At 40.5% G+C, this 25,872-nt stretch overlaps 1 protein-coding gene across 3 annotated transcripts in view; it reads right to left on the bottom strand.

The window, feature by feature from the left end:
• Positions 1 to 25,872, bottom strand: part of TMEM45A (transmembrane protein 45A) — a 132,578-nt gene that overhangs the window by 38,362 nt on the left and 68,344 nt on the right. The gene's annotated exons all lie outside the window — the stretch shown is intronic.

The following is a 25,872-nucleotide window of genomic DNA, read 5'->3' as shown; positions in this document are numbered from 1 at the left end:
TTCATGCACTACTGGCAGAATTGTGAACTGATCCAGCCAACCAAGAAAAGAATTTGGAACTATGATCAAAAAACTATTTAACGGTGTATACTTTCTGACCCATACTAGGTCATTACTCCCAAAGAGATCAAAAAAAGTGGGAAGGGATTTATGTGTACAAAATATTTATAGCAGCTGTCTTCAGGGTGGAAAAGAATTGGAAACTGAGGGGATTGCCGGTCAGTTGAGAAACTGCTGAACAGATTCTGATACATGAAAGTGACGCAATGCTGTTGTGCTGTAAGAAATGACAAAGGGAGGATGACTTAGGTGAACTAATGCAGAGGGTGGTGAGCACAATCAGGATAACCATCACACCAATATCACCAATATTAATAATAACCATAACACAAATGTAAACAACTTGATGAAACACGGTACTGTAGTGCTTGTGGGTGTAGAATTGCGTAGTTATTATCCATTCATCAGGCTAATAATCTGAAGTTGCTGAAAGACTATACAATGATGCAATTTTCTAGATGTGAAGAAAGTTATAAGGAAAAGCATTGATTCATGTACTAGCATGGGATTATAGATTTAAATACAAGCTCTTGGAGATCATCTAGTCTAACCTCATCATTTTACCATTGAGGAAACTGAAGCCCAGTGAGTGCCCAAAGTCACAAATGTAGCAACTTGCAAAGCCCCCTACCATACTAACATTGATATTAACACTAACATTAGTGACTGCATTTGAGCCTAAGGAATGATAGTGTCACTCAGATTCTGTATCTCCCCCTTTTTAATGTATAACAAGAAACCTAGTTTCTACAAGCCTGAACAAACTGCCATGGATGCCACTTCTCACACAGAGGAGGCTAGGGAGCTTATGTCTAGCTAAGCTGTGAAGTACCCCTGGAGAGACTTTGGAGCATGTGTAGCCATCCTATAGCTGGTTTCTGATCTGCTAACCATAGAGTGGACAACAGCCTCTTAGATTGACTTCAGTTGAAGATTTGGCAATGCCTAGGCCTCTTCTGCTCTCTCTTGGTTGGATCTCTTCTCTTGAATAGACTCTTTCAACAACTGGGAGAGATAATGCCATAAGGAGAGAGACCTTGGACCCATGGGACCATGGACCTTGGCTGTTTTTGCTTCAGAGTTAGTTCTTCTAGAAAAGATTTTACAGGTGACTACCTAGTGAGTTAGAAAGGTCAGGAGCCAACCAAAATCCAAGAATCCAGGACTTTAGACCATACCCAGTTTTGGAGGCAGTATCCATGTTCAGAGGATCAAGGATTGACTTCTAGATCCAGCCCAACTATAGCTGGGTTCCTTAAAGGAAGATGAGACAGAAAGGCTTCACCCATTAGAGATGAGATGCATGTTTGAAGAGTGTAACATCATATTACAATAACTAGCTCATTTTATATGTAGGAGACAATATAGTAGTCCCTAGGGTTCACTTTCTTTCCTTCTATTCAGCTTTAGGGAGTTTACATTAAATGAAAAGTTTCAAGTTCAATCACAATCACTCCAAAGCCTCAGTTAGAAAAAACTCAACATCTAGACAGAGCTTCAGTTCTCAGCCTAATTTCTATCTTCCAGGTTGTCAACGGCCTCTGAGATTCAGTCAAAATTCAATTTCCTAGAAATATTTAGGTAATAAAACAGCAGATTACATTGTAATGTCTGTGGATGGACAGACAAATGGACAGAAGGGTAAATCAAGGAGAGAGTTGACTTTTTCTTGGGATTTCCCTCAACCTAGCTCTTCTTCATCTCATCTTGCATCTTCTTTATCTTGGCCAATTCAGCCACAGAGTGCCTTGATAATCTCCCTTCCCTGCCACAGCTCAGTCCACCCTCTGCCCCAAACTCTCAAATCCAAAGACTAATAATCTCTTGTTCCTCAGTTCTAAGATGGCTTCTCCCTTTTATATAAAGTCTTTAGGGAATGACCCAATCTCTCACATAATGGCTCTGATTGACACAAAAAGATGTACAGGCCCTAACACTCGGTTCTGATAACCTGATTTAATTCCAAAAAAGCACACTTATTCAAGGCATCCGGGTCAAATGGAGTGGTTCTAATATCACTCTTACCCTCTCCTCCCAATTTTAATATTTGTTGCCTCAGTAAATCTATTGAAGTTTGCATAGCAAAGGTCAAAACCTACTTAGCTCTTTATTGATTTCAGATTTGGCATTAACTAATTTGAAAAAAAAAAGTCTTTGCAATATAGTTTCTAATCAAATTTAGTCACATTTTTCACCTTCCATAAGATTTAAATTTCCTGTTAAGTAGAAAACTTTGCTCTTCAGTTCTGATTCCTAGATTGGTTTCACTAATCCTGAACTGGAAAGAAACACAATTCAGCCACCAAGGCTTCCCTTTCAAGGCAGCCAGTAGTGCACTGGAACAACCATTACATTCACGCAAGGACGTCATTGGTAAGCAATGCATAATAGCCAAATTAATTAAGCAAAGTTAACAAATTATACAAAGATGTGCTAACACAAAACAAATATAAGTAGAATAAAAAAGAAAAATAATAAAGGAGGAGTATGCAGCAATATGAGTAGCTATTTCCCCAGTTTTATCTGGAACATCATAAAGTTAGGCCGCTCACCTGTCAGATGCCCTTAATTTTTTGTGACCTGTGAACCTATGCAGTCTATACCAGTGCTAGATTATGGCATAGAAGATCCTCATGTGAATTATAGTCCTGACTTCTTAAATCTTAAATATGAAGAAGCCTGGTGACCTAGCACTGTACTTCATTCTTGAGGTACAATATGCAACATCTCCCTCATTTGAAATATCTGCTTCTGTGGATTTGGTATGACTCCCAAGTGGTCTCTTGGTTTAGAGTCCTCCAGGAAGAATGACCATTGTCTCAACTTCCTCCTTGTGGATTTCACAACTAACTTACCTATTAACAATACGTGATTGTGGAGTACCATCCTTACAAGGCCACTCATGTACTAAAAATGTCTGTCCTCTTGCTAAACTTCTATCTCAGCTGTTCCTTCCATGCCTCTAGTGCCAGAAAATCTTCCAAATCAAATTTGTCTGAATCTACATCAGAAGTTGAAAGTTGAAAGCAGAATACCAGGGGAAAAGTTTCTCTGATAAAGGCCTTATTTCTCAAATATATAGAGAATTGAGTCAAATTTATAAAAACACAAGTCATTTCCCAATTGATAAATAGTCAAAGCACAGGAACCAGCAGTTTTCAGACAAAGAAATCAAAACTACCTACAATCATATGAAAAAATGCTCTAAATCACGAGTGGATTAGAAAAATGCAAATTAAAACAACTCTGAGGTACCATATCTCACCTATCAGATTGGCTAACATGACAAAACAGGAAAATGATAAATGTTGGAGGGGATATGGGAAAACTGAGATACTAACACACTCTTGGTGGAGCTGTGAACTGATCCAACCATTCTGTAGAGCAATTTGGAAATATTCCCAAAGAACTATAAAACTGTGCATACCCATTGGTTCAGCAATACCACTTCTACATCTGTACCCCAAGAAGATAAAGACAAAGAGAGAGAAAAAAGAATCTATTTGTACAAAAATATTGACAACAGCTCTTTTTGTAGTGACTAAGAATTGGACATTGAGGAATGTCTAAACAAGCTGTGATACACAATTGTGATGGAATATTATTGTGGTATAAGAAATGACAAGCAGGATGACTTCCGAAAAACCTGGAAAGATTTACACAAACTGATACAAAGTGAAGTGAGCAGAACCAGGAGAACATTGTACACAGTAATAGCAATATTATATGACAAAGAACTGTGAATAACTTTGCTATTCTCAGCAATCCAATGATGAAAGATCATCTCAAAGTACTCATAGAGAAAAATGCTATATGTCTCCAGAGAAAGAACTTATGTTACCTGAATACAGACTGAATCCTACTTTTTTTTCACTTTCTTTCTTTTTCTTTTGTTTGAGTGTTCTTGCACAAAATGGAAATGTTTTACATGATTATACACACATTCCCTATATCAGAGTGCCTCAGGGAAGAAGGAGAGGAAGAAGAGATAGAATTTGGAACTCAAAACTTTTTTTAAAATATTTAAAATTGTTTTTACATGTAATTGTGAAGAAAAAATGAAATATTCTTTTTAAAAGGAAGTTGAAAGTCCAGGACTCTTTTCAAATGCCTGTTCAAGGTGACGAGCCTCTTGCATGCTTCTGCCCAAGGTGAATGGATCATTTCATCCATTCTTAGCATAATGTTTACAGTATTCTGATAATATCCTAAATAGAATTAATCTCAACCAAAGGTAATACTCCATTCACCCATACTTGGATCTTAGCATAGAATGTTCATTGCTTTGTTGACACCAGAAATATCTTCAGGGAATTCCAAAAGTTAATTCAATGTTTCCCCAGGTGTGGATAGTTCTTTTGCCAATCAGTCCTCCAAGGCCAGAACCTTCAAGAGGCTGTATGTACTTTCTTCAAATGTTTCCAATTATGTGAGTCCAGGGTTTGATTTTCTTACACTCCACCACAAGGAGAGGGAGAGGGAATGCCTGCGATTTCACTTAGGGAATTCTCAGGTGAACAAACCCCTACTACTAATTCACACCAGAACTTTCACTCCAACTGAGACCTCTAAAGAGTCTCCTAGAGCATTATGAGGTTAAGTGATCTATCCAGAGTCACAGGTAGCTGGTATGTGTCAAAAGGCAGAATCAGCCAGTCTTCCTGGCTCTGAGGCTGACTCTCTGACCACAATGTCACACTAACATTTTATCAATGATAACCAATATTTAGATAGCCCTCTGAGGTTTGTGGGTACTTTATGTACATTATCTCATCTGACCCTCACAGTAATCCTTTTAGCTAGGTACTTATAGATAACACTATCCCCACTTTGCGTATGAGGAAACTAAGGTAGATGGTGGTTAAGCAACTTGCCTGTAAGGCAAGTTACGTAAGGCTCTAATAAGGCTCAGAGTCAAGATCTGAACCCAGATCTTTCTGACTCTAGGTTCTTTACTCTACCCATTGCAACACAAAGTGACAGGAATGTATGCAAGCTTAGCTGAATTCCCAAACATCTAGTGTCACAATGATCATTGAACCAAAGATACCAGTACCCAGAATCCAGCAAAGGAAGCCAAGAAGAGTTCTCCCTCTAAACTTATCCTTGGCCTTGCATTCCTCTGTGTGTTTACACAGCTCTGGCCATGGGAAGGACTCTCTGTGACATTTAGAAAATTTGAAAAACATAATTTCTGGGTAATTAATCATTGTATTAACAGTGGTAGCATATCACCAATGAAAAGGGTTAGTGACTCTCTCGAATGCCAAAGATGAATCACGGGAGATGGCCTCACAGTTTCTATGCCCTTGGAAGAGTGGGTGTTCCTGAGGGTGGCAATCAATTCTGATGGGTTAATGATTAAGGAAAAAGTGGACATTACAGTGAGAGGTGGACCTATTCTAAGAAAGGACCGTGGGAATATAACTTTGATGGTATCTTTTGCTTCTCAATTTTCCTGCCTTGGGCAATCTAATCAAAGAATTTATCTCCACTCATACCAGTGTAGAACACTATGGGCTCCCCTATCTTAGATTAAATTCCATGAAAGGTTGAGTGGGGTCTGAATGAGACTAAGGACAAAGTTAATTCACTCTCAGCATCAGCAATGTCCATAAGAGACTGAACAACCTACAGGTTTCTGAAAAACTCCTGGTCCTAATCAATAATTGATTATTAATAGGAGAGAGAAGTAACCATTTCTCTCACCTGCAAGACCTAATAAGAATGAGGATATTTCTTTCACCAGTAAGATCTTTTATTCAGTCACCCCCAACAAACTATGGCAAGGAAAGATGTAGGACTGGCTGGTGTGCCAGTAACAGGATATCCAAACATTCAGCAAGTTCCATCCAGCACGCTTCAGGGGAGCTCCCCTGGTATTCCAACTGAAGCCAACCACAGCAGGGTGGGTCACGTACTGGCCACAAGTCTAATAAAGAAAGCTTTTATTTAGACACTTGCCAGATTCCACATTACCCTTCCGAAATGCTAGTCAATCCCCTTGGGACTTCCGGGAATGCAACAGAACTGTGAGTGTACTGGACTGATGAAAATAAATAAGGACGTGGAACTATGTCCTAGCTCCCCAAGGGGAATGTGCCTTTGCACATAGCTGTATAATCATCCACTGTTCCCTGTGCTGGTTGGACCACATCTGAATTATGGGATTTGTTTCTACTGTTAACAGTATGTTCATTTTAAGAAGAGTCATTGACAAAACAGAGTATACTAAGAACAGGATGACCAAGGCAGGGAAAGGCTTGAAGTCATGCCAAACAGAACTTTTTCTTAAAGAGGCTGGAGATGTTTAACCTGAAGGAAAAAACAGCTCAGGGGAAATACCATGAATGAATGGAAAAGCATTTGTTAAGCACGATGTGTCAAGCACTGGATTAAATGCTGATTGCAGTTTTCAAGAATTTTGAGAGCTGTCAGATGGGACTTATTTCTTCCCCCAAAGGGGAGAAGTAGAATCAGTGAAGTTACAGAGAAACAGATTTCAACTCGACATCATAAAAAGGTCTGACAATAACAAAGAGAAAGGGCTGCCTTATGAGACAGTGTGTTCCTTGAAGCTAAAAGTGTATGAGCAAAGAAGCCCACATTGGCATGACGTTTGCTGGATAGGGAATTCTCAACTTGAGCAAAAGGAGAATAGAAGACCTCCACAGGTCATCCAGCTCTTGTGGCATGCCATTCTATGATGCTGCCCTTATGCCTCAAAGAACAATGAAGATGAAAAGTCATTATTAAAGGGCCACATGTTTGGTTTGTTGTCCTTTGTGTTGGAAGAGGACCAAATGACATCCCTGTGTTGGGGTGAAGGGACAGTGTCTCTGACTGTGACTGATCAGACCAAAATGAGCTCAGAAGACTGAACCAGGGTCAGGCACATAATAGTCCAAATAAACATTTGAAGTGAAGATGTCTGCACATTGGCACATCTCACATTTCTATGATTCTGCTTTGTTCATAGAGCACATTTTGATGCAGGCAAATGCCATGTTAGGCAGTCCTGTGCCATGACTCCCATGTCTCACAATAGATTACAGCATAAAAAGTGAGTAATATACATGGAAAGTAGGAGGGTCAGGCCCACGAACTTTACCTTACTGCTTCAGGTGAGACCTAGGGGCTGATCTGGGCAGTGAAAACTATGGAGCACATATTTTCTTTTCCATTCTCATTACTGCCATTACAGTACAAGCCTTCTTACCTCCCCTCTGGACTCCTGTAATAGCTTTCTCCCTCCGTTCATTATGGTTTCCCTGAAGTTGAAAGGGAACTTCATAAAAGAATTAGTTTGGCTAAAAGCAACAGACCTTTACTAGACATACTTTAACTCACACAAGGAAAAGCTTGAGATTTAAGGGAAAAGATGAAGGACAGTCAGCAATGGGCATACAGAGAGGTGGAGACAGAACCAACAAGGAAGAGTGCAACTAGGATGGCATCTCTCCCTCTACACACACACACACACACACACACACACACAGCAGAGTGGAGAAGCACAGGGCAGGGATACAACCAAGGAAGCCATAGGGCTTTGAGTGAAGTGATTTGCAGGCCAAGGTAAGAGAAGGAAGTACATAGCGGATCTTTAAGAAGTCATTCTCTGGACTTGGCATTTACAAGTAACTAAGCTCCCACACAGTCTTTGAAGCTCCATGAATGGAATGACAGTGTCTTATGTCACTCTAGGCATTAGAGCAGCTCAGCAAAGAAGATTAAAAGAGCCTGGGAACTTGAATGGGGAAAAAAAATTATATCTTTATTTTCATTAACCTCATTTGGCTTTTCCTTCAATAATATTATTATGCATGTTATTCTCCATCTTGCTAAAATTCTTGTTCTTAAACTCTGTATGTGCCCATGTAAATACTATCTGCCTTCTGGTGTTCGCCCCCTGAGGCCAAGGAATCGACCTTTTGCTCATCTCTGTTAGCAGTTAGCTCACTTGGTTAAAGTACCAGGTTATGGAATCTCTCCCCATGGGGGACAATTAGCTTTGTGCTGAGAAATTCTAGCTTTGCCCAGCAATTTCACAAATATATTTCTTCGGTCACAAGGGCGATGAGATGAGAGTGTGAATGTCTCAGCGTAACTCATCTCTGCTACTGGGGGAAAATGTCAGAGCAGATTTCCTATGGAACAATAAATGACGTCATATGAGAAGCAAGACTTTATTTCTTCATTTTAGTAATTAGATATTTAAGCTTTTATATGTTAATGTATTAATCTGATGTCTTCCCCCTCAAAGTGTAAATGAGCTTCTAAAATATTCTTTATGATAGTTCCTGGAAAAAAAACAACGTGAATGGAATTTAAGTTTTTAAAAAAATGTGATAGTTTCTTATTTATGGAATGAAAAGCCCCACCCCCTGTTTTGGGGTTTTTTTGGTTTTTCTTTTTGGATCTTTACAGATAAGACATTTAAGATCTTTTTTTCCTGAGAGTCTCAGGAAGGCCTAGGTACAAGCCCCACCTCTGAAACATGCAGGCTGGGCTGTGTGTCCCTGGGCAAGTCACTTACCCTTGCAATTCTCCCAGGCTCATGATAGACAGATGATGTGAATTTGTATTGAAAGTTCTTAATTAGGAGTCTCCTTTACCAATGAAATCTCTGGTTCCATCCTTTCCCCTATCCCTGCCAAACACACACATGTACTCGTGTGCACACACATGCACACACACACAACACACATTTTCTTAAAAAAAAAAAATTGGGGTAACTCTAAATCTGGATAGACAGGGCAACTATGGAGCCACACCTATGTTTTAGGGCTTCCCTGAGTAGTATGGCGCTTTAACTATTCACTCTCAATTGCAGCATCTTTTGTCTTGGTTCTCACCTAGTCCTTAGTCATTGAATGGGTATTTCCTCGTATAGACAGACCTGGGAAAGACTTTAATTTAGAAAGGCATCACTAATCCTCTTGACTTTTGTCTTGCCACTCCTGTGACAATCTCACTCAAAGTGAGAATTCGATAAGACCTTAGCCTGAAAGGACCAGGATCTCCCATTGCATCCTGGGAATGATGAATCCTGATGAGTATCAGGTCACTGGACCCAGATGGCTCAGGAGAAGAAAGTGAGGTTGGTTGACCTTGCAGTTCCCATCAAAGTCAACTAACTGCAAGTCATGTCATCATCTTGATGTCATGGTCCTCTTTGAGAACAAAGGACAAACACAACAAAAATTATTCTGCAAAAGGCTTCCCCAGACTGACAGTGGGGTCCATAACAAATAAACAAACTGAAAGAAATTATTGCACTATTATATTAGTTATTGATATAACGTTAATTATAATGTAAATAACTAGTTGCTAATTTGTGATCCACCCTTTTCCTTTTTATTTCTGTTAAAATTCAAGTCCTGGAAAGTCCCTGAAGGGCATAGCTGAGGGACGAGATCACTAGCCCCCAAGGCACATGCTAGTTAACTAGGTGGGGCAGGACCCCACCCAACAGGGAAACCTAATTTCTGTTTAGATATATGTAGAATTCAGTCTGTGTAAGCCTTGATCCTGTCCTTGATGCCCATCATTAGGGTTTAGGGCAATCTAACTCACAAAGGAGAAAACTAGCCAGAGAGGTCCAAATGGAAATGGCTTCCCCTGCTCGGATACCTTGAAGCTGCTGAGCCTCGTGACAGAGTCACATTTTTGGCAGGAAGAGCTGAAGACTTTTAGCCCGCCTCCTCATTAAATGTCCACCAATCAGGGTTGAATTTCACTTGTCAGGAGAGTTCCCTTTCAGAAGGGATTTAAGCCCTTCCAGAGTCCCCCTTGGCATCCATCAATTTATTGATTATTGGCTAGCCTAACCAATAGATTGATTATTAATTACCTGGATACTGTCTCTTGGGGATTTTTATTCATCACAAAACAGAAGGTTAAGGAACCCTGATGTAGAAGCACTTCCCCCTTGATATCACAGAAAGAGGTACCAGTTACTGAAGTTTTATGGGGCATTGAAGGTTCTAAGCACAGAAGATTAGAGAAAGGGGAATGCGTTGAGGCACCAAGCAGGAGAAAATGGAAGACATCACCTGTCACAAGCAAGGCTAGTCCTAAAAAACCAGCTATGTTTTCTGGATCACCTCATCTCTTAACTCACCTGTCTACCTCCAGGTTTTTCTCTCACCCCATTTTATCCATTCTATACATTACCACATTAGGAAATAACTGGCAGTAGATCTATGGTTGCATTAGTACAGGGAATTTCCAGAAGGGGAAAATCCTTCCCTATCAATGCAGATCAGTACCTGATCTATACCTTCAATTATTAGATTTGCTTGAAACATTGAGAGGTTATTGACTTGCCCAGAGTCACAAAACCAGTATTAATCCTGAGATTAATCTTTGTTAAGCAGTCAGTTACTTCCTGACTCATAAACAGTCTTCCTCTCTCTTGACCCCTCTCTTCCTTTCTCTCTCTCTTCCTCTCCTTTTTTCTCTCTCCCCCCTCTGTCTCACTCTCTCCTTCCTCCCTCTCTCTCTTTAACTCTCTCCACCCCTCTCTCTCTCTCTTCCCCCTTCTCCTCCTCCCTCACTTCCTCCCCACTTTTTCTTTATTTTCTTAAATGTTTTTCAATGAACAAAAATGCATCTTTTTTCTTTCCCACTTCTCCTGCCCAATCAAGAAAGAAAAATGAAAGCCATTACAAGCACATATGGTTAAATAAAACAACTTATTGCATTAGTCATGTCCAAATACATAAGTGCATACACACACGTGTGTGTGTATACACACACACGTGTGTGTATATATGTATATATCTATCTGTTCTCTGAGTTTTTCACATTTCTATCATGAGGAGGGGACCATGTTTCATAATAAACTCTCTAGAATTGTGGCTGATGGTTTGTGTTGATCAGAGTTATTAAACTTTTCTAAGTTGTGTGTTTACAATATTGCTGTGATGATAAAAATTGGTTGTGTTCACTCCACTCTGCAGCAGTTCATACAAATTTTCCCTGGCTTCCCTAACACAGTAGTTCTCAAAGTGTGGTCCAGGTACGCATGGGGATCCTCTAGATCTTTTCAGGGAGATCTACAGGGTCAAAACCATTTTCATAATAATACTGACACTTATAAATTTCTGATATGGTAAATATCAATGGATGCAACCCACTAAAACAAAAACTCTTGGGGAAGGGAAGTCCTTGGTGATTTTTAAGAGTATAAAAAAGATCATGAGACCAGAAAGCTTGAGAATCACTGCTCTAAAAATGTATCCATCACCAATTCTGAAAGCACGCTAGTATCCCATCACATTCATATACCATCAGAAGCTATTCAATCATTCCCTAATTGATGGGCAGCCCCACAGTCTCCAATTCTTTGCCACCACAAAGATCTGCTATAAATATTTCTGTACATCATTAGAATTTGCTTTGCTTGGATTAATCCCTCCTTTAATCCACCTTTCCTCTCATTCTACTCCTCTTCCTTCCCCATTCAACATGTTTCCCTACTGAATGGAATGTATTTTTGTACCCAGTTGTATGCATTCTTCCTTCCTTTAACCAAGTGAAATGAAAATGAGGCTCAAGTGTTGCCTGCTCTCTCCAACTCTTCCTCTTTATTTGTAAAGAGTCCTACTAGCTCACTACAGTTATGTGAGATAATTTTCCTCATCCTTCCTCACCCTTTCTCCCTTCTTCTCTCCTTCCTCCCCCCATGTGTTCTTCTTCCCCTCCCTTTACATCCTTCTTTTAAGATCCTCAAAACATAATAAAACCACTCCCAGGGCCTCTGTCTAATTAGACTCCTATCACCCCTGATGATGATAGGGTTCTGAGGGAACACATGTATCATCTCCTCATACTACAATGTAAACAGTTCATCCTTGTTTAGTTTCCTGTGATTGTTTCCTCATGCTTGCCATTTTATGTTTCTCATGATTCTTGTGTTTGTAATTGTAATTTTCTATGAAGCTCTGGTCTTTTCATCAAGAATGCTTAGAAGTCCTCTTTCATTCAAAATTCATTTTTCCTAGTAGGAAACGCACATCCTTTGCCTTCTGAAATACTGCGTTCTAAGCTCTCAGTTCCTTGGTAGGTATGGCTGCTAATTTGTGAATGAATGACCCTGACTATGGCTCCTTGGTATCAAATTCTTCCTTTCTGGCTGCTGGCAACATTTGTTTTTGACCTGAAACCTCTAGGCCCCCAGTTCTAATCTATCGCTGAGATCCTTTGAGGCTTTGTTGATGTTTTGGAGTCATCCTCTTCTTCTAGTTCTGGGTCTTAAGCTTCCTTGTCACCACGATCACTTTTTATGGTGGGATTATGGTTTTTTTGCTTGTTTCCTTATTCTTCCAGATTACTTCCTGACTTTGGAATTGAGATGACAGAGTTCTTTGCACTTCTGGAGGGAATTTCTGGATAAAGTTTTCATCCTCTTGGATTCTGCTGCTGCTTTATTGCAGTATTATATTGTGTTATTCCAAGGTCTCTGGGATAGATCAGACTAGGGACCTGAAAGCATTCAGTGCTCCCACAGTGGTATGATCCAGGTTAAAACTCTAGTCACTGCCCTTCTACTCAGAGCTCTGCAAGTTCCTGACCTGGGTTTGGGTCTGAGCAATACACCTTTGGACTTGTCCCTGGCTGAGGTTTCAGAAGACTACTGCTGTGTTCAGTCACTATCAATCAGCTAGAAAGCTCTGCTGGTTTAGAGTGACAAAATTTCAGGTTCTTCTTTGGTCTGGAGTTCTTGCTCATGTTATTTCACTGCAGACTTCTGATTGTGCTGGAGGAGGCTGGAACTGAGTCTCCACTTTGCTCCTGGAATCAGAGTCACACAGCTACTACTACTACTACTACTACTACTACTACTACTACTACTACTACTACTACTACTACCACTACTACTCACTTCTGAACTTGCTCTTAGCTGAGTACACAACTTCAAAAATACAATTGTTCCTAATTCTGGAAAATCATCTTTAGCACAGGTTCCTCCCTCAGCTGGCCCTGGATTTGTGGCTAGAACTGAGCAGTAAGTGACAAAGATGCTATGGGCATCTATTTCTATATCATGTACAAGTTCAGGCCCCTATGTGCTAGATCTGGGACCTCTTGGGTTCAAGTCCTGTTCTTCCCTATGTTGGAATGCTTTGTCTCATGGCTGTTCCTAGCTAGTCTCATCCCCATTATCCAGAGATCTCTCTGTCTCCTTTTGTTAACCTGGCCTGGAAAAATGACTCACTGTGATTTTTTTTTTGGGGGGGGGGGGGCTGGTTTCTAAAGACTTAGTCTGGTGAGTTTTTTAGATCTGTGTGGAGGAGCTATGGAGTTGAACTTGAAGATTCCCTGGCAGTGGCTCCCTAATGTCTACATAAATCATGGAACAGCAGAATGGGAAGGGATTTGAGCGGGCACCAAGCTCACAAAGAGAAAATTTATATGAAATGATGCAAGGTAAAGCAGAGAGAAATATGAAAACAATATACAGTGACCACAACAATATAAAAGTAAAGAACAGAAAGATAAAAATGAATGTTGTGACTACAATGACCATGAATCTTGGTGCTAGAGAAGGATGCAGAAAACGTACCTCTTTCCCTTCTTTGACAGTCAGAAAAAATACACAACACTCCATATCCCAAGAAAGCAATAGCTGTAGCTATGGAACACCGTCAGTCTGTTGATGTATTAGTTGGTTATATTAAACTGTGTTTTTTCTTTTTTCTTTTAATTGTTAGGAGGAGGAAGGATATATTTGGGAAAGATTGATATGAAAACATAAGACATCATTTAAAAAATTTAGGAGCATAGATTTGGAAACGCAAGGGACTTCCAACGTGATTTGATCATCTCATCACCAGACAGTTGAGAAAACTAAGGCTCAGAAAGGTTGGATTTGTGCAAGGTAACAAAGGTAGTAAGAGGCAGACCAAGGTTTGAATTCAAGTCCTCTGACTCCAAATTCAGCCCCCTCCTCACTTCTCTACATTTCATGCATCCTTTTTAGGCATATTCATCTGAGCATCTGTCTTCAAAATGACTCCTGGCCAGAAGGCAAAATTCAGCAGATTCCAAACCTAGAATTTCCAGAGCAGGGGATCCAAGAAGGTCAGAGATAAGGTCGTCCTTCAATGTCTGAAGATACCTACAATACTGTTGCTCTTACCGCCACCTTGCCACTGCTTCCTACCGCCCCATCATTTACGGAACAGCAAATATTGGACATATTATAGTTTCAGACAAGAAGGCAAGGTCACATCCTCAGCCTCCCTTCTCCCACAAAAATCCATCTACACAGGTATAAGGTGCATATTATTACTTAAGAAACACACACCTGCATGCTTTCCCATATCAATCATCCTTCAAAGTTCCATCTTGTCACAGTGACTTCCATGTCAACACGGTATATCAAAATAACCATTAGGAAGGTAGGCTTGACTACCACTCCAACTTAGAACCAGAGTAGTCTGAAACAATTCAGCTTTTATCTAGTATTGGGTGATATTCTAAAAGTATCGTGGGCAAAGAGCCTTGATGCTCAGTATCTGGGGATGAGAGGCCTTGTATGTCCCCTTCCTCTACTGGATGAGCCCACCAACCGCAGGTTGTCTTACCTGCCATATTACTCTCGGGGTAATTCAAACCTGCAGCCCACCCTTCCCCTGTTTGTACCTTCATCTCTTCTTGACTTTTATGGGAACAGAATGTATAGAACAGAGTGAGAGGGGAATGAGGGAATGGGGCTGAAACTAAACCTTAGCCTCTAACTGGATGCTAAAACTTTCCCCAAATGTGGTAAATTCATTAGATGAAACCTGATCCCATAGAAGAATCTCTCATACACACTGCTATTCACAAGACTAGGAGAAGAAATGTACCACATTAAAACTCAACACCCAACTAGACTCTTAATCATCACCACAAGCTATGGATTTGGCCAAAATCCATCATATGTTAGTCACCAGAGATAGAAGACATGCCGGAGAGCAGCTGCAGCTCCTAGCAAATTTTGCTGAATCATCTGGAAAGACCAGCTTATTAAAACAGCATTAGTCTTGCTGCAACACCAAAGAAACCACTTTTCAACTTCCCACTCACTTCTCTCTCCCTTAGGGGCTGCAGTCCCTACCAGCAGCCTCCACCCCAGTTTATAGTATCTCATCCAATAGGCACTTAGTAATTACTGTCATAAGACTTGGTTGGTATGGCACTCAACCAGTCTGTTTTCAGTTGGAATCATGCTCCAGTTTATCAGTATTTACTGTCCTCTGTACCCGAAGTAGACACTATTGACTTGCTACTCTCTATTAGGGATGGTGAACTTTCCCCAATCCACCCACACGTGCACGCACACACACACACACACATTTTCTCTCTATCTCTCCTGAGTCTACTAGTATACACTGATGAGACAAGTTATAGCCTATGTTTGAAGCAGGGATGGACACCAGCCCTTGCTTGAGTCTCATGAATTTGGATGGCATGCTTACAACAACTAACATTTAAGATGCAGCCCAAACACCACCATCTTCTGCACTAATGAAACCTTTCCGATCTTCCCCAATTGCTAGTGCCACCCTCCCAAACTACCTTGTATTATTCACTACTTTTTACACATTTGCATTTGTTCACTTCATATTTATGTGGCGTATGTTTTCATATGTACTTGTCTCCTACATTGCAACATAAGTTCATTGTGAGTAGGGGGGGGTTCATTCTTTATACTTGTATCCCCAGTACCTAGCAGAGCACCTGGCCCATGGTAGGTGCCAAACAAATGTTTGTTCATTAATTGATCAATTAAAGTACCATGTCAAAGACCCTCGCAGACACACAAATAGCTCATGAGAGCCATACCTCATTATAAGGAAGTCAATAGACATTCAATTCTCAAAAGTGCTTATTAAGTGCCTACTGTGAGTCAGGTATTATGCTGTGTTCTCAGACTATGTAAAGAAAAGAAATTATGTTACCCATTCCACATCTCAGGAGTTAGGGGCACAGTGCCCTGACTATCTGGCAAATGCACATAAAAATTTTGGGCCCTCCCTTCATACTAGAGAGTTTAAATTTTTCCTTTTTCTTTTACGGGGTATTTACGGTACCCATTGTAAAACATCATAAAATCTGGGTAAAGTATTTAGTCATAGGCTACATGTAGGTCAATGTCAATTTTTTAAAAACTGTATGAAAAAGAACTTTTTCTCTGTTAACTGCTGGCCTTCATATGTCATCACCATCAACAAAATTCCCAAAAAATTCCCATTTAATTTTTTATGCCTACTCATGATATATCCAAACCAGGATGGAGAAAGCAATGATGTGAAAAGGATAACTGTACTCCAAGTGTTATCATCCTCATTCTACAGATGAAGAAACTGAAGCTCAACAACTTTAAATGACAGAAGCCATATTTGAATTCAGGTCTTCCTGACCAGAAGGCCAACATTAGCCATTATACTATGCCACCCTTCCCACTGCTTAATCAAGCAGAATCTTAACAAATCATTACAGGCACTCTGAAGCTATCTAACAACAATGAAGTGACACAATTCAGATTTAAGTGTAGCCCCCAGAATTAAACCAGAAGGGGAGATATTTATAATGGATAAAAGAAGTCTCTGAGTTTCTTACTACAAACAGAGTCAAAACCATTGACTATAAGACACTCACTAAAATAGACTGTCTGTGGCCAGCATAGAAAAGTAGCCAGAATCTGAAGGTCTGGAATAGCACATAGCCTAGCCACATAAACTACAGGTGCAGAACTGGGAAGGTTGAGAGGAAAAAAACCTGATGACACATCCTCATAGCTCTGGGGCGAGTCTGGTATTCCTAAAGTGGATGTCCTTATGTGACTGTGTTCCCCAGTGTTGCATACAATGCTGGGAAATGTTTGTGTGCAAAGACAAGTAGAAGGCTGTCAAGATCCTTAAGCACAAACAAGGACTAGGCAATGATGACTTTGGCTGAGCCCTTGGTAAGAATTCTGGAGTACTTCCAAATTCCCTTGGGCATGTGCCTTGTGTGGCCCTGACAAGGACACCAGGATATCACACAGACTCTGCTCCCATCCTCTCAATACATTCCCATAAATTTTACTGTTGTTATGTTGTTTCAGTTGTGTCTAACTCTTCATGACCCCATTTGGGGTTTTACTGGCAAAGGTATCCAAATGGTTTACCATTTTCTTCTCCAGTTCATTTCACAGATGAGGAAATTGAGGCAAACAGGAGTTATTGACTTGCCTAGGGTCATACAGCTAGTAAGAGTCTGAGGCCAGATTTGAACGCAAGAAGACAAGTCTTTCGGACTTGAGGCCCAGCACTCTATCAGCTGCCCCTCCCGCAAACGAGTAGGTCTGATAAAGGCAATACACAGGCTAAAGCATCCACTCTGCAAATGTAAGCAGGTTGTGTTTGTTCTTTGTTGTGTTCTTGAAGAGGACCATGACATCAAGATGAAGCCATGACTATCCATGATTAAAAGTAGGGACAATAGATCCTACAAGGAAAACTACCATTATGGGAAAGGTAGAGCATTTAGCCATAAGGCAGGGAAGCAGGAATAGTGCCCTTATCCTTCAGAAGCTTATCAACCTCTTTCTCACTCTGAGAATGCCTGCAGGCAGTCAGAATATGGAAGGTAGGCCAACATGAACCTTTGGGCTGGCATTTAGCCTAGCCAACTATATATTTGCCCCACCTCAATAACAGCCTTGTGGCAGAGAGTACTACATAGCTCAATGAAATTATGAGCTATACCATGGTAATGGAGAGTTCTGAAAAAAGATCATCCACTAGAGAAGGAAATAGCAAACCACTTCAGTACCTTTGCCAAAAAAAATCTCATGGACAATATTAACATATGACATGAGAAAATGAGCCCCCTAGCTCACAGAAGAACCTGGTGTTCTATGGTCCATAGTGTCACAAAGAGTCAGGAATGACATGAAGACAAGATGATTAAAGAAATGTTCCTAGGAATTTCTCTTTTTGGATCTCTTTCTGGTGGTGATCGGTGGATTCTTTCAATATTTATTTTGCCCTCTGGTTCTAGAATCTCAGGGCAGTTTTCCTTGATAATTTCATGAAAGATGATGTCCAGGCTCTTTTTTTGATCCTGGCTTTCAGGTAGGCCCATAATTTTTAAATTGTCTCTCCTGGATCTATTCTCCAGGTCAGTTGTTTTTCCCATGAGATATTTCACATCATCTTCCATTTTTTCATTCTTTTGGTTTTGTTTTGTGATTTCTTGGTTTCTCATAAAGTCATTAGCCTCCATCTGTTCCATTCTAATTTTGAAAGAACTATTTTCTTCAGTGAGCTTTTGAACCTCCTTTTCCATTTGGCTAATTCTGCTTTTGAAAGCATTCTTCTTCTCATTGGCTTTTTGAACCTCTTTTGCCAATTGAATTAGCCTATTTTTCAAGGTGTTATTTTCTTCAGCATTTTTTTGGGTCTCCTTTAGCAGGGTGCTGACCTGCTGTTCATGCTTTGACTGTATATCTCTCATTTCTCTTCCCAGCTTTTCCTCCACCTCTCTAAGTTGATTTTCAAAATCCTTTTTGAGCTCTTCCATGGCCTGAGCCCATTGGGTGGGCTGGGATACAGAAGCCTTGATTTCTGTGTCTTTCCCTGATGGTAAGCATTGTTCTTCCTCATCAGAAAGGAAGGGAGGAAATGCCTGTTCACCAAGAAAGTGACCTTCTATAGTCTTATTTTTTTTCCCTTTTCTAGGCATTTTCCCAGCCAGTGACTTGACTTCTAAGTGTCCTCTCCACCCCCACCTCGCCTCCAGATCTGCCCAGCCAGCACTTGGGGTCTGAGATTCAAATGCTGCTTCCCAGCCTCAGGGCTTTGGGTGGGGGCAGGGCTGCTATTCAGTGTGAGATCAAGTTCAGGTGTTCAGGTCAGGGCAGGGCCGCCTCTCGGGCTCAGTTCCCTCAGGGGGTTTATGCAGAGACCTTCAACAATGGATCCTGGCTCCTGCCTGCTTGGGGAGCCCCGGTCTGCTCCCGCCTCTGCTGCTGTCTCCCGAGGGGGCCTGAGTTATGGGGGCACCCCACATCCCACTCAACCCGCTGAAGAGACCCTTTCACCAACCCTTGTCACCTGTGGGTGGGGGACCTGTGTGGCTGCTGGAGATTCTGTCCCTGAAGCCTGCTCGGATCCGCTGCTTTCCGCACCACGCCGCAGAGGCAGGGTTGGGCTCTGCCCCGGGTCCGGGGTGCGAGGGACCTTTTGCGAGAGGTTTTCAGGCTCTCTGGAACAGAAATCTCCTCCGCTCCATTGTTCTGTAGCTTCTGCTGCTCCAGAATTCGCTGGTGGTTCTTTTTTTACAGATATTTTATGGGCAGTGGGTTCGGAGGTAGCGTATGTGCATCTTTCTACTCCGCCATCTTGGTTCCGACCCCCCAAGGTGTTATTTTCTTCAGCATTTTTGGGGGTCTCCTTTAGCAAGGTGTTGACCTGCTTTTCATGCTTTTCTTGCATCTCTCTCATTTCTCTTCCCAGTTTTTCCTCCACCTCTCTAACTTGATTTTCAAAATCTTTTTTGAGCTCTTCCATGGCCTGAGCCCACTGAATATTTATTTGGGGTGTTTGGGATACAGAAGCCTTGACTTTTATGTCTTTCCCTGATGGTAAGCATTGTTCTTCCTCATCAGAAAGGATGGGAGGAGATATGTGTTCACCAAGAAAGTAGCCTTCTATGGTCTTACTTTTTTTCCCTTTTTTGGACATTTTCCCAACCAGTTACTTGACTTTTGGGTCCTTTGTCAAGAGTAGGGTATACTCTGGGAATCTGTGAGATCTCAGTTCCTCCAAGGTGGCACAATCCAAAGTGTACTGGTCTGGATGCAGAGAAGGATTTTTGTGCCCAGAATCTTAGCAGATACCTCTCCATAGCCACTTAGCCTCCAGTTCCCAAATCAGCACTAGGGGTGGATTTTCAGATAAGCTGGATAGGCAGGGCCACCATTCAGTGTGAAACAAAGACCAGCTCTCCCAGGGCCTCCACCCAGGGCTGAGGTAAGACTCAGCTTTTCAAGGCCCCCCGGGGTTCTTACACTCCAACAATGGAGCTTCCCATATGGGCTGCTGTGCACCCTCTGTGGCCACTGCCTGCTGCCAGAGCTATGGGAAAGCCCTTCTCCCTTTCTGGACTGCTGATTAAACCCTGTCTCTGACCTTTGTTGCCTGTGGGCCGATGGATCTGACGACCCACTGCTGGGACTGGAGCTTCCGCCCCCAAAGTGTCCTCCTCCCAGAGTCAGCTCCGAGTCCGGTGCAACCGACGTTTCCATGGGCCTTTCAGGTCTCCATGGGCTGGAAATCTCCTCCACTCTGTAGTTCTCCACTTCTGCTGCTCCAGAATTTGTTGAGAGTCCCTCTCTACAGGTATTTTATGGGCTGTGGGGAGGACCCTGTGTAAGTGTGTCTTTCGAGTCCACCATCTTGGCTCTGCCTCCCCTCTTCCTATCTTTTTGAATGAAGAAGAACAAGGCATACTATCAGAGGAAATCAAGGCCCCTGCCTCCAGGGCCTCCAAAGGGATCTTAAAACCAGGCTCAGGCAATAGAAAAGCTTGAAAAGAGAGTTAGAAGCTTACTAAAGGAGAACCAAAAAAATGCTGAGGAAAATAACACCTTTAAAAAGAGGCTAACAATTGGAAAAAGAAGTCCAAAAAACCAATGAGGAGAAAGAGGCTTTAAAAATCAGAATTAGCCAAATGGGGGAGAAGTTTCAAAAGCTCACCGAACAAAATAATTCGTTGAAAGAGAGAATTGAGTTCAGGGAAACAAATGACTATGAAATAAACCAAGCAGTTAAAAAACAAAACCAAAAGTTTGAAAAAAATAAAAGATAATGTGAAACATCTCATTGGAAAAACAACTGACCTGGAAAATAGATCCAGGAGAAACAATTTAAAAATTATGGGATGACCTGAAAGCCATGATCAAAAAAAGAGCCTCGACATTATCTTCCATGAAATTATCAAGGAAAACTTCCCTGATATTCTAGAACCAGAGGGCAAAATGAATATTGAAAGAATCCACTGATCACCTCCTGAAAGAGACCCAAAGAAAGAAACTCCTAGGAATATTGTGGCCAAATTTCAGAGTTCCCAGATCAAGGAGAAAATATGGCAAGCAGCTAGAAAGAAACAATTTGAGTATTGTGGAAATACAATCAAGACAACACAGGTTCTGGCAGCTTCAACATTAAGGGATCAAAGGGCTTGGAACAGGATATTCCAGAAGTCAAAGGAACTGGGATTAAAACCAAGAATCACCTATGCAGCAAGACTGAGTATAATACTTCAAGGGAATAAATGGTCATTCAGTGATATAGAGGACTATGAAGCATTCATATTGAGGAAAAGACCAGAGCTGTATAGAAAATTTGACTTTCCAACACAAGAATCAAGAGAAGCATGAAAAGATAAACAGAAAAGAGAAATCATAAAAAAAAAAAAACTTTCTAAAGCTGAACTGTTTACATTCCTACATGGAAAAAAAATATTTATAACTCTAATCTTTTCTCAGTATTTGGGTAGGTGGAGGGATTGTACCTACACACACACACACACACACACACACACACACACACATACATACACATATATAGACGGAGAGTACAGGCTGTATTGAATCAGAAGAGATGATATCAACACAAAAAAAATAAAATAAAAATTAAGGGATGAGGGAGGAAAATACTGGGAGGAAAAAAGGAGAAATGGAATGGGGCAGGCTATGACTCATAAAAGAGATAAGAAAAATCTTGTTCAATGGAGGAGAAAAGGGAGAAGGGCAGAGGGGAAAAGTGAAGCTACTCTCTCCACATATGGCTGAAGAAGAGAATAACATGCTCACTAAATTTGAGATGAAAATCTATCTTACACCACAGGAAAGTAGGGGAGGAGGCGACAAGTGGGGTGAGGGGAATGATAGAAAGGAGGGCAAATGGGAGAAGGGAGTAACTAGAAATAAATACTTTTGGGAAGGGACAAGGTCACATGAGGGAATAAAAAAATAAGGGGAGATAGAGAAGGATAGAGGGCAATATAGTTACTATTACACACACACATGATTATTGTGGAAGTCCTTTGCAAAACGACACATATTTAGTCTGTATTGAATTGCTTGCCTTCTCAGTAGGGACAGGGAGGGAGGGAGGGAGGGAGAGAAGTTGGAGTTCAAAGTATTAGTAACAAATGTTGAGAATTTTTATTGCATATAACTGGGAAATAAGAAATACAGGGAAAAGGGTATAGAAATTTATCTTGCCCTACAAGAAAAGAGAGAAAATGGGGATAAGGGAAGGGTGGGGAGTGATAGAAGGGAGGGTACATTGAGGGAAGGAGTAATCAGAATGCAAGGTATTAAGAAGTGGAGGGAGGAGAGTGATGGGGAGAAAAATTGGACATATTACAAAGCGATGTAAAAGCAATAAGTATTAAAACAATTGACTGGATTAATTACTGAGAATAAATCAAAGACATCTTTAGTTTGGGGAAAAGAATTTTAGCCTAAATTTCCTAGAGGTAGATAACCTCAGGTAAAATTTGGCATTGATGGAAAAGTTAAGGTTTTAATGACAAATTTGATTTTATGATTGCTATCTAATCAGGAACTAGAAGATGTATAGAAAGGCATGTAAGCACTTAAGACTTGCCTCAAAAGATGTTCCTTAGCCAAAGTGAAACTATAATCACATTTGAAACCTGGTTATTGGAACTTGCTATTTTAAGATGCTATGGGACTATTAAGTGACTGTTCTTCTGAGTCTAACTCCAAGTATGGATAGCAAGAAAAGCGGTCTGAGCCTCCAATCTGAGCCTCCAATCCGAGCCTCCAATCCATGATGCCAGTAAGCCTGTGAGAGGCTGGTATGAACTGAAAACGGTGATCTCTTGGGAAGGGTAAGAGAGTGACTATTCAGCCTGGGCTGAGGTAGGATTTTCCTGACTCAATTTCCCCACTGACACCTGGCAGATTTTAAGCCTAACTGAATGCAAGTTGACAATCTACTCCTACCTGGAATTAACATGAAGTTGGGGAGATAGTGGTTCCCTGCAATGTCCCTACTCTTAGTGGCAATTTCCTATAGTCAAAAGGTTTGTAAGCTTAATACCAGATCTATTCAATTATAGATTATTGGTAGGGGAACATCCAAGGTTAAGTCTAAAATTAAGCTATTAAGCTGAGGACTTTAGACCAACAACAAGAAGTTAAGGTCCTTTAATTCTTTTGTGGAGACAACTGGGTCAAGGGCTTGTGAAGTTAGCATACATAAACATTCTTTGTGTCTCAGTTGGTTAATGTTTAAATGTTTAATGTTTAAAAAAAATTCTTTTGTTGTCTACATTGTAAATGCTTTAAAAAGAAGTATCATCTGACCAAAAGTTGGAATTGTTTCATGTGATATGAACTGTTGCAAATGAAAAATTAAATTAAATTTAAAAAATAAAATAAAACAAATTCTGGAGCAGCAGAAACCACAAAAGGATGGAGTGAATCAATTTTCTAGCCAAAAACAACTTAGGAGGTCTGAAGGAAAGGTCTATTACACTGGGGTGAAAGTGGGGCATAGTCCAGCTCAGGCAATACCCCAGCAAGTCAGCAGCAGGCCTTGGGGGTAACTGAATTGGTGACGGCAGCTTACGGAGCTCTCAGTCCCCAGACAATAATGAGGTTGGACAGTTGGTCAGAAGGAGATTACAGAGGACCCTTTGCTGGAACTGAATGCAAGACTCTCTAGCATTGCTCATACCTGAAGATGTGGGTTACATTCCGAGGGTGAGGGAATGTAACTAGTACACAAGAGCTTGCAGCCACAGGAGAGCAGGAATCCTGGTCACAATTCCAGAATGGAAAAGAACGCTTGTGGTCTCTCACAAAACAGAGCACAGGCCAGGAGAGTAGCAAACACATCTCTCTTTAGATCATACTACCTTGGAATATCAAAAAAATTTACAGACTCCCTAGAACTAGATTTAAAAACAACTGTACAAAAAACCTGAAGCTTGGGATAGTGTAAAAAAAATTTTACAGCAAACTTCTCTGATAAAGGCCTCATTTCTCAGATGTATAGAGAACTGAGTCAAATTTATAAGAATAAGCACCACTTCCCAACTGATAAATGGTCAAAGGATATGAAAAGGCAGTTTTCATACGAAGTAATCAAAGCTATCTATAATCATATGAAAAAAATCCAAATCACTATTGATTAGAAAAATGCAAATTAAAACAACTCTGAGGTACCACCCCATTCCTATTAGATTGGCTAATATGACAGAAAAGGAAAATGACAAATGTTGGAAGGGATGGGGGAAAATTGAGACGCTAATGAACTGTTGGTGGAGTTAGGAACTGATTCAACCATTCTGTAGAGTAATTTGGAACTATGCCCAAAGGGCTATAAAACTATGCGTACCCTTTGGTCCAATAATACCACTACTAGGCCTGTATCCCAAAGAGATTCTTAAAAGGGGGAGGAGGGAAGGGCCTAATTATACAAAAACATTTAGAACAGTTCTTTTCATGGTGGCAAAGAATTGGAAATTGAGGGGATACCCATCAATTGGAGAATGACTGAACAAGTTGTGGTTTATGATTGTAATGGAATACTATTGTACTAAAGGAAATGACGAGCAGGATGATTTCAGAAAAACCTGGAACGACTTACACAAATTGATGCACAGTGAAGTGAGCAGAACCAGGAGAACACTGCACACAATAGCAATAGTATACATTGGTCAACTGTGAATGACGTAGCTACTCTCAGTAATACAAAGATCCAAGACAATTCTGAAGAACTTAGAATGAAAAATGCTATCCATCTCCAGAGAAAAAAATGGATAGAGTCTGAATATGGATCAAAGCATACTTTTAAAATTTTTTCTTTATTTCTCTTGTTGTTGGGTTGAGGTTGGGGTCTGTGTTTTCTTTTACAACATCACTAATAAGGAAAAATTTTTTGCATAACTGCATATTTATAACCTATATCAAATTGCTTACTTTCTCAATGAGAGGGGAGGGGAGGAAAGGAAAGAATTTGGAACTCAAGATTTTAGAAAGCAAATGTTTAAAATTGACTTTACATGTAATTGGGAAAAAACAAGATATTGAATAAAGGTTAAAAAGACAAACAAAAGACATTGGACATGACTCAGCAATAACTATACACTGAATTGTGAGCCATGCATACTACAAGAAAAAAGGAACTAGGTAAAGCTCTCTTTACAAAATTGCAGCGTGGCTATGGAGGTTGGGTAACTTGGAATGCTTTTCCTTTGTATGTCCATACTCTCTCATATTGTGTAGATACCTAGGAAAGTGTATTGGGCTATCCATACTATGAGCTACCAAAAATCAGAAAACACTTAAGGTCTTAGTAATGATGACTGTACCAAAAAGACAATAAAAGTTGCATCTTTTAAAAACGCCCTCCAAGCCCTTCAGGTATGGCTGTCTCAGAGATTATAAAACCCTCACACGCAGTAAAAGGCTACTGAGCTCTAACACTTTCCTTTGATTGTTTGGAATCTAGCTATCAACTATTGTTTTCTACTATTTCTTAAGCACGTTTGACTGGGTATAGGGCATATCTAGGAGGACATGAAGTTGTGCCATGCCTCATTACTATAGTAAAAAGAAAACATTACATTCAAGAAATGGTTTATTTTATGATGATTATAAACTGATGGCTAACTCACTGATTTAGCCATGGATCATGAACCAGTTTGGGGACTGTTTTGAAGAAAACGCCACTGAAAATGATCTTAAAAGACTATATGTTAATTAAGTGAGTACAATGAAATAAAGGA

Source organism: Notamacropus eugenii, chromosome 5 (genome assembly GCF_028372415.1).
Source record: "Notamacropus eugenii isolate mMacEug1 chromosome 5, mMacEug1.pri_v2, whole genome shotgun sequence".
NCBI classification, from domain to species: Eukaryota; Metazoa; Chordata; class Mammalia; order Diprotodontia; family Macropodidae; genus Notamacropus; species Notamacropus eugenii.
The sequence above is the reverse complement of the archived record's forward strand: the minus strand, read 5'-3'. Positions and strand labels throughout refer to the sequence as shown.